This window comes from Pleurodeles waltl, chromosome 5 (genome assembly GCF_031143425.1).
Source record: "Pleurodeles waltl isolate 20211129_DDA chromosome 5, aPleWal1.hap1.20221129, whole genome shotgun sequence".
In the NCBI taxonomy this organism is placed as follows: Eukaryota; Metazoa; Chordata; class Amphibia; order Caudata; family Salamandridae; genus Pleurodeles; species Pleurodeles waltl.
The window spans coordinates 1,279,377,562-1,279,387,139 of record NC_090444.1 but is presented as its reverse complement, the minus strand read 5'-3'; positions in this window follow the sequence as shown (position 1 = coordinate 1,279,387,139).

Genomic DNA, 9,578 nt, shown 5'->3' with positions numbered 1-9,578 from the left:
CCAGACGTGGGTCCTGTGAACACTCTCTTAAAGGAACCAAGCTGTACCCAGCTGATGAACCCATATTTAGAGCCTAACCAGTCCTGGCTTGCTTGTGCTCCATTTCAGGGTGGACCTGGCTTGGCAGTTCCAGCTAAACTGTTCCCCTTGTAGTAAGATCAAGATGATTTCAAAACCGCTGGGTCCAAACTGAGGTGGCATGATGTGCAAAATAACGATGGACTATGATGAATCCCTGAGTAATTACTAGTTTCAAACATTCCATCCATCACTTTGTAGATACTTTTTCTACATTTTAAGTGGACAAACACATGTGCATGAGCAAAATGACATCACTCATAGTGAGGAAAGATTGAAGTGGGCAGACCCACAGTGTCATGCTGTAGTCGATGGAAGCAAAAAGTAAATGAATCTTGAACAGATCTAAAGATGAAGATGGATGACTGAAAGCCCCTCTCGGTATGTATCCATGGACTTTGGATATATGGAAAAAAAGCAATATCTTGACTAAAGCCAGACCTAAAAAGGCACCAAATAGTCATTAACCGCCATGGTCGTGTCGTTTTTGTTTTATATCACAGAGTGTGTTTAACCTCAGTAGAAGTCCACACACAGACCTTCTAGAATTTAAAAGGATTTATTATTGACCTCTAACATGCGCAGAGACTACCATCATAATTTAGAACTGGGTGCCTTCTCTGAAAAAGACTACTTATACAAACTACTTACGCCATCATAATAGCCTCTGTATTCTGTGAAATATCAGTTTTTTTTTTCTTTTTTTGTATGCATTTTTAGCCTTTACCATTTTTGTGATATTTTTATGGATAACGTAGTCTTGACTTGAAATATACATTATTTAAGTTAGTTGTTCGTTTAACAACAAATATTGATTTGCTGTTTGTGCATAGTATGCAAACATTGGCCCATATTTATACTTTTTAGCACCGCATTTGCGTTGTTTTTTACACAAAATCGGCACAAAATACAGGGGCATATTTCTATTCTGTTTGCGTCGAATGTGCGTCAAAAATTTAGACGCACATTCGGCGCAAACCTAACACTATATTTAAACTATGACGCCCGACCCTCCGAACGTCAAAATCCCTCCGTGTGCGTCATTTTCTGGATGCGGGAAACCTCCTTGCGTTAATGACATGCAAGGTAGGCGTTCCCGTCCAAAAAATGACTTTAAGTCCTGTGCGCCTTATTTACACTCCTGCGTCATTTTGACACACAGGAGGAGGCAGGCCTTAAAAAACGGCTCACAGCCTGATGTGTGCCGTTTTTTGACGCCTGGGTGAGGGCAGGCATTAAGGGACCTATGGTCTCACTTCCATGGTCTCTGACCATGGAAGCAGTCCAGAGGTGCCCTTCCCCGCCCCCAGGGACACCCCTTGCCACCCTCGCCCACCCCTGGAGGACACCCATGGATGGGGAGACCCATCCCAGGTAAGTACAGGTAAGTTTAGGTAAGTATAATTTTTTTTATTTTTTAAAGTGGCATGGGGGGCCTAACTTGGTCCCCCCTCCATGCCACTGTGTCCAATGGCCATGCCCAGGGAACAGAAGTCCCCTGGGCATGGCCATTGTGCTAGGGGGCATGACTCCTGTCTTTGAGCCATGATTTTTCACTCTTATCTGACTTGCACCATTTTGTGACACACAACCCCTATTTTTCCCTGCGCCGGCTAACGTCAATCCTTAAATAAGGCGCCCGCCTGGTGCGTAGGAATGGCGTTAGCCGGCTGTATTTTTTTTTACGTAAACCAGCGCCGACGCTGGTTTGAGTCAAAAAGTATAAATATGGGCCACAATTGTATTTGTACGTTTGCGCTGATTTTGCCACAAAAAACGACTCATATGCACCGCTAATAAAGTATACATATGGGCCATTGTCTCTCAGTATTGCTTTGCTGCTCAAACTAGCCTACTAAATGCGAGCCGAGGTTGCCACTCTTAGATTGACTTTGTATTGTAGCTAATTCAAAATAGGCAGTCTGGAATCTCAGGCACAGCTCACTGCACTGAGAGAGCTCCGTCTCCACTTCCTGGGATACCCTGCAGTGTTTCTGGGTTATGGTATTGCATGCATATTATGATGTTTTTTCTCATGAATGGGGTATAACCACGAGTATTGGTGCTTGTACAATGATCTGCACATGCGCTTCTCTCATTCTCGGTATTACTGGAAAAATAATAATCCGGATTTGTCCAGTAAATACTGTCACTGATTGGATCAAGATTACCACTCCCGTACTTAATCGGGGGCTACGGACAGCTTAAACTAGCAGTGAGTCAGTTAATGAGACAAGAAATTATTTTGTGTTAAACGGTGGAAAACCAGTGTAACGCCGCAAACAGTAATACATCTGTGTCTTTAGCCTTAGAAGAGAATAACCACTCTGGATAGACCTCTCATTTGTATTCACATTCTATGATTTGTGTAAGTACGAATTATTTTGCATGTTTTCATGGAGCTGTTCAAACTTAGTTCGCTGCGTGGCTTTGCTTCCTACATTCGCTTTTTGTACAATCGTAGTCCCTCACATTCGCATCATCTCTCTCTTCAGTCACTACTGCTTCTCCCCATCTAACAACCAGGCCGTCAACGAAAAAGAGGCTCAGCCTTGACAGGTTTATTAGCGATAAGCCCAGAGGGGTTCACCAATTACCAGCTGCACCATGAATTCCCAGACTCTTTTGTATCTGTCAGTGAGAACTTAATCATGGGCTTCCTGAGGCGTCAGAGGATCTCGTACACTAGGATGCGTTTTTTGGTATTTTTTAGCCTGTGTATTGTAGATAGAAATATACTGTATTTTTCCTATGTTTACTCATTCTGTTAACTCGTTGTTTGTCGTCTCCAATAAAAACTGAGCACTAAGGTTTACCACTAACAATATGTTTTTGGAATTAAAATTGTGACAGGCAGCGATAGGGGAGAAAATTTGATAACAATCACCTCTGCAGCTATCCGGAAAAAAATGACACATGCAAAAAACATGTACACACAAACAGCTATCGTCTTAATACATAGACACAAAGAACACACAGTCACAAAATAAGGTAAATGTTAATTGGATGGCAAAGTTCCCTCTATGTTGATTTTGTACGCACTCCTGCCCTCAGTGCCTGACCGAGGGTAAATCTGGCATACTTCCTTTTTTTGGGCCAGACATCATGGTAATCTAGATGTGTGCAGAGGCATAAGCCTGTCCCCGACATTGTGAGTTTCAGCAATTGTCTCTTAAACTGGAGGGGTGTACCAAGCATGCGGTACGAGTTTGGATTTATCATTCTGCGCTGTTTGATACCAAACAACCCAGGGTTCAGAGAGGCCATCATGTAGCTGGGAAACTCATATTGACCAGTGCCTAACACATGTATAAAAATGGCTGCTAGGTTCACTCACTATGTCCTAGGTTTGGCTAGGATACAGTGGGGGCACATTGCTCATGCAGCTATGCCCTCACATATAATATCATGCACACTGACTTATAGCTGGAAGGCATGCCAGAGGGGTGTCTTATCCATAGTGTATGCAGTGTATGGTGGACAGGGCACACATACAGTGCGCCATGGTGAGTTTGTGTTTTAACATGGCACCAGGACACCCAGCCTGCCTTGGCAGTGTTGGGGGCATCTGGATGCATAACCCTAGAGCAGTGGTCTCCAAACTTTATAATGCCACGCCCCCCCAGTTGAAAAATAAAAATCATTGGGCCCCCCTCAGAATTTTTCCCAATTATTTTATAAAGATGGCAATGTTTAAACATATCTAGACGTATTTAAACATTGCATTTAAGTAATGTTACCTTTTATTAGTGCAGTAACATGTTTCTGCTTAAAACAAAACACTGTTATCTGTGTAATGCTTCTTTTGGACACCGCCTGGCACCCCCCTTGGGATCCCTTGAGGCCACCCTAGGGGGGCCCGCCCCCCAGTTTGAAGACCACTGCCCTAGAGGGTGGCACAATCAGTGTTGCTGCCCTCGGGAGCCTATCCTTAGTACCCCATGCCTTGGGTACCTAAGTACCTTTCATTAGGGACTTATAGTGGTAGCTAAAGGTGTATCCAATTGTGCCAAAGCATCACAACAGTTTTAGGAAAAGAGCTTTGGCCAATGGAACCTGGTTAGCAGGGGCACTGGGCGCTACAATTTCTAGGCTTCATCATACATCAGGCAAAAAGTGGGGGGCTGACCAATTCAAAAAGAGGCCTTTTCTCACAGGATCTATCTCATCTGTTGGAGCCAGATATGATGCCAGCCATTAGTAATCCATTAGTAATCCAAACAGCATACTACCCATTGTAGAAATTATGTCAGTGTTGCACTTCCCAGCCACAGGGTCCTTCTAACGTACAGTAGCCCAAACTGGTGGTATGTCCCGACCTATGTTCAGTCTGGTGTTAAAGGATGTGCTCTCTACAATGTTGAAACACTTTTACAACTACATCCAGTTTCCCCAACATGGGGATTTAGACCATGTGAAGCTGACTTGTATGCTTTTGCATACATCCCACATGTAGTGGGGGCTATTGATGGCACACATGTTGGCTTGGTCCTACCACATACCAATGAACAAGTATACAGCAACCGAAAGAACTTCCATTCCATCAATATTCAAGTTGTATTTTTGGCGGACCTATACATTTCACATGTCTGTGCCCGTTTCCCCGGGTCAGTCCATGATGCCTTCATTATGCGGAACAGCACGATCCACCAGCTGATGTCACAACTGTACCCAGAGAGGGTCTGGCTGGTGGGTAAGTCACGTCTGTTCTGTTTGTGTGTGTGCAATGTCTGGTGAGGATTTTCTTATGAGAAGGACTCATTTTTGAACATACATTCCATTCACTAACATATGACTCAGCATATCCAAACAGTCCTTGGTTGTTGAAGCCACTGAGGAATCCAACTACGCCAGGGTGAGTCTGTTTCAATGAGGCCCATGTAAGAACAAGGCCGATAGTGGAGTGGACTTTTGGGCTTCGGAAGGCCAGATTTATGTTTCTGGACTGGACTGGTGGAGCCCTCCTCTACTCACTCAGGAAAGTATATACGATCATTGTGGCCTGCTGCATTCTTCACAACATCCCATACATCCCAGAGGAAGGGCTGCCTGCAGTGCCACAGTGTGAGCCTCCTGAAATGCCAAATGAGGATGACAGCTGTAAAGAGTAAGGAGCTGACTTGCGGGTAGATCTCATCAATAACTACTTTTCTTGAGTGTAAGTATGTCATGTGATGTAATGAAGGTGACTGTACAAAGGGCTGTAGTTGTCAGAATGTGTGTAGTAAAGTGTTTTGGCTTTACACTGGGGAGCTAATGTTCAGCAATATTCACCCATAGGGTGCTTGAAGAGTTAGCCTCTGACATATCTCTACCTTGATGTAGTTGATTTGTTTGTGTCAGTCTCATTGCAATGTAACTTCATTTCCAGATGCTTGCTATGTGATTTGTGTAATAGGTCTTTTTTCAAATCTATTCTCTTTGTTTTGTCTTTGTGCAGGTACCATCACCATGACATCCTCTTGCAGGCATTTCCAAGTTGTGACATTGGCAGGTACATGGTGCTGTTCCAACATAGGAAGTGGACATGGATTGTTCCAGGTAATGTGGGTCACAGATTTTGGGTGTATGAGACCTATGCTAAGCCAGCTTGGACAGTATATGGCTGGAAGGACTGAAGGCACATTGTACTTCTTTAGTGTGATGTGTTGGGTGTATTGCTTCATGTGTGTGATCATGTGGCCATGAAATATGTTGTCAGGCTAAGTCAACCATTCACCTTTCACATAGGCTAAATACTCTTCTTGCATTCCCTATTTATAGCTGTAGGTATGTTTCATCATTGCAGTCCACAGTGGCTGTGCCACAACTCTACACTGACATATGTTTGTATTATACCACTAGATGCATGGTCATTGGATTATGATGGACCTGTGCTTAGGGAGGAATTTACTGTTCTCTCACTGTATCTTAGTGTATATGATGTTGGGTTACTTGGTTTTGGGATGTGATAAGGCTGGTGACACTATTCACTTCTCTGTTTGCCTATTCTACAGGGCAATGTTTGACAAGACCCTTCCTTCTGTGGTCTGGAGGACTGTACCTCCATATATCTTTCTTGGCACAATATGAGTCAGCCATTCTTGGCTATGACAGTACAGACATTTCAACAACTTATGTGCTGTATAGGGAAATAAAATATTTGGTGTGACCAGACACTTGAAGCAATGTGCTTGTGTATGTTGGTTGTAATCCTTAGCATGACATTGTACCTGTAGCATATCCTTTCTTGCACCAGTATCTTGTGTCTTCCTCATTACTTCATGTGGTCTTACATCTCTAGATAGCAACAATTGAAACAGAAGCAGAAGCAAGCAGATGCAAACTGTGTGATAGATAGTATTTATTGTGAATGTGTGCATAAAATACAAATAAGGGACATGAAGGAACAAAATAGTGAAAGGTTCAGTCATGGTGGATGAAATTATTGTAGGAGATGCCACAGCACAGTAAGTCAAAAATCCAGTGTACTCTTCCGATAGGAAATTAAAGGTGGTTGAAGGACAGTCAACAGAGTGGATATGTGGCACACAAAGGAGTTCCTTCACTTGCTGGCAGTGGTCGGTGTCTGGCCATCTGCACCTTCTGGATTCTTAGCTGGACAGCCATGGTTGCGTGGGGAGAGCTGCTGCTGCAGTGGCCGGGTTGCCAGTGGCAGGTTCTTCCCTTGACAGGGCCTCCCTACCAGTGGCTGATGCAGATGAAAAAGGGCCTGGTGTTGTTGCACCAAAGGAAGGGGTAGATTGTTGCTGATAATCCCTGATCAAAGTACTGCTAATGTCTCTCAACACCCCTGTTAGGGAGGCCAGGGTGGTATTTGTGGCATCCCACTATTGAAGCATATCCCTGTGGATGTCCCTCTGCAGCTGCTTGATCTCCTGGAGTTTTGTTACTACCTGGCCCATCACTCCTTGGGACTCCCAATAGACCCTCAAGACTTGGCAGATGGAGTCCTGGTCAGGAGCATCCCAGTGGCCTCACCCTGGTGCCCCACAACATCCCTCATGTGTATCATACCCCCAGGGGCCTGTGCCCTTGCCACAGGGTGCCCCCTACTACTGGTTACAGGACTATCATTGTCTGAGGTGTTGTGCTGTAACAAAGGATCCTGGACTGGGAGGACAAGATGGTTGCCACTGCCCTAGGGGCACATGTTGGGGCTCAAATGGCTGCCCATGAGGTGAGGCAACCAGGCTGGGAGTCCTTGATGTGGGTACAGTGGGACTCACTGCAGGGGTCTGACCGGGTTGTCAAGATGGGCCAGAACCATCCTCCACGGCCAGACGTCCAGGAGTGTCATCATCACTGAGGGCTTCATCCAGGGGATCAGTGGCAGTCTTATCTCGGACCTCTGTGTGGCCAGTGGCAGCACGACCTGTTGATGTGAATGATACAATGTGATTGGTGGTATTGTGACATCTACTTCCAAAAGTTTACAGTGACATTTTGCAAACCTAGTATACATAGTTGATTTGCAGGTGATCCTAATCTGACAGGTACCCATGGTATTGCTTCTATTGAGCTGACATTTGTGAAGCATGCCAATTCCATTAAAGTCCAGCAGCTGCTGAATTTAGCAGTTCATTTGTGCTTGGGAGAATGGGCAGAGGTTTACATCTTTCCAGCGATGCAGGCAAAACAGTGGATAAGCAGAATGTGTCTTTGACCATTTTGAGGCTTAGTTGAATGTTGTGCAGACCGACCCAGGAGTTTGTTGTATATGTGTTTGAAGTCATCATGTATGTAGTCAGTGCACTGTGAATTTGTCTGCAGTCAATACCATCCTGGTGATGCATCTTGAGGACTTCTTGATCATTTATGTTGCACGCTGTGTGAGCTGTCCTTCCTGTTGTCAATAGTTTCATCTTGTCTTAGCACTTCAAGATGGAGCTAGCTGGCCAGACACATCTCTGAGTTGAGCATGATGTCTATCTTGCCCCCCCAGGTGAGTAATGTTTGGACAAGTTACCACAGTTCTGCTATTTGGAGTAATTGGAACAGTGCCTCCTGGGAGTTGCATTCAGGTCACGCCCCCTCTAACTCCTGACACTAGACAAATGTGCTCCTCCCAGGTGAGTAAACTTCTTTTGAGAGTTAACTAACAGATGCATTGGGACAAATGCACACTGGCTGGTGATTGAAGTTAGCAAAACAGGGCCCATTGGGCTTCACATGCAGGTCATTCCAACTAGTTCGCAACACTAGACAAATGTGATCCTCCCAGGACAGTACACTTCCATTGTGAGTTAACTAACAGGGGTATTTGGACAGGTGTACACTGGCCTTGTGTTTTGAGTTGGAGAGACAGAGCCTCCTGGTCTTAGCAGTCATGTCACACCCTCTACTTCATACACTTGAGAAATGTCATCCCCCCAAGTGAGTACACTTCTTTTGTGATTTCCCAAATAAGAGTCTTTGGAGAAGAGGACACTGGACTGGTCTAGACTGGTGGCTGGAGTGACAGTGAGAGAGCCACCTCCTGTGAGTTGCAGTCATGTGACTCCCTGTACTACACACAATGTAAAAATGGTATCCTCTGAGGTAAGTACACTTCAATTGAGAGTTAAGATACAGGAGACCTTGGACAAGAGAACACTGTGTCGGTGTTTGGTTTTATTGAAACAGGGCCTCCTGTTATTGGCATTCTGGTAACTTCCTCTACTACACACACTGTACAAATGGTTTCCTCAGAGGTGAGTACACTTCAATAGAGAGTTAAGGCACATGGGGTCTTTTGAGCAGAAGGGTCACACGTTGGATCTTATATTCAGCAATATTGCCAACTTGCTGACGGCCCCTCCTCTGCCATTACTCTGGACCGATCACTCCCTTCTCACTTTCACTTTCCCGTATGATGCCACCCAATGGCACCTCCCCAGCACCACCACATCTGGACGCATTTGGTCATAACTGGACCCAGAAGAATGGCGTAAGGCCCTCTTGACTTATGGCAAAACCGGTCACTCATCTGCCCCAGAAACTGCAGACTCTTTTGATAAATGGATCTCATCCTCCTTGGATGTTGTTCTACCCATCAGAACCAGAGTGGTTCCCTCACCCCACAAATCTAAACCCTGGTTCTCCCCTTACCTGCTTGAACTCAAAAAGAACTGTAAAAAACTTGAGAGACTGTGGCGTAAAAACTACAGTCTCTCTAACAGAGAGATCTACAAGCAATCAGTCAGAACCTATCACCACAATATTAAAACTGCCCAGTCTACCTTTTATGGTGGAAAAATAGAATGTTCTTCATGTCCTCAGAAAGACATTTTTCAAATTTTTAGAGACCTTACCTCCCCTCCCATTTCTACCCCTATGACGGAAGCCTCCGTCTCCCACAGTGATCGACTGGCATCCTTTTTTCAGGACAAAGTCATCAGTATATACTCTGGATTTCCCGTCTATATGAATGATCCCTCTATTTGTAATGACACTGACTCCCTTCCTGTAGGAGTCTCTCTAACCTCCTTCCCCCCTCTCACAGAGGAGGTGACCACTAA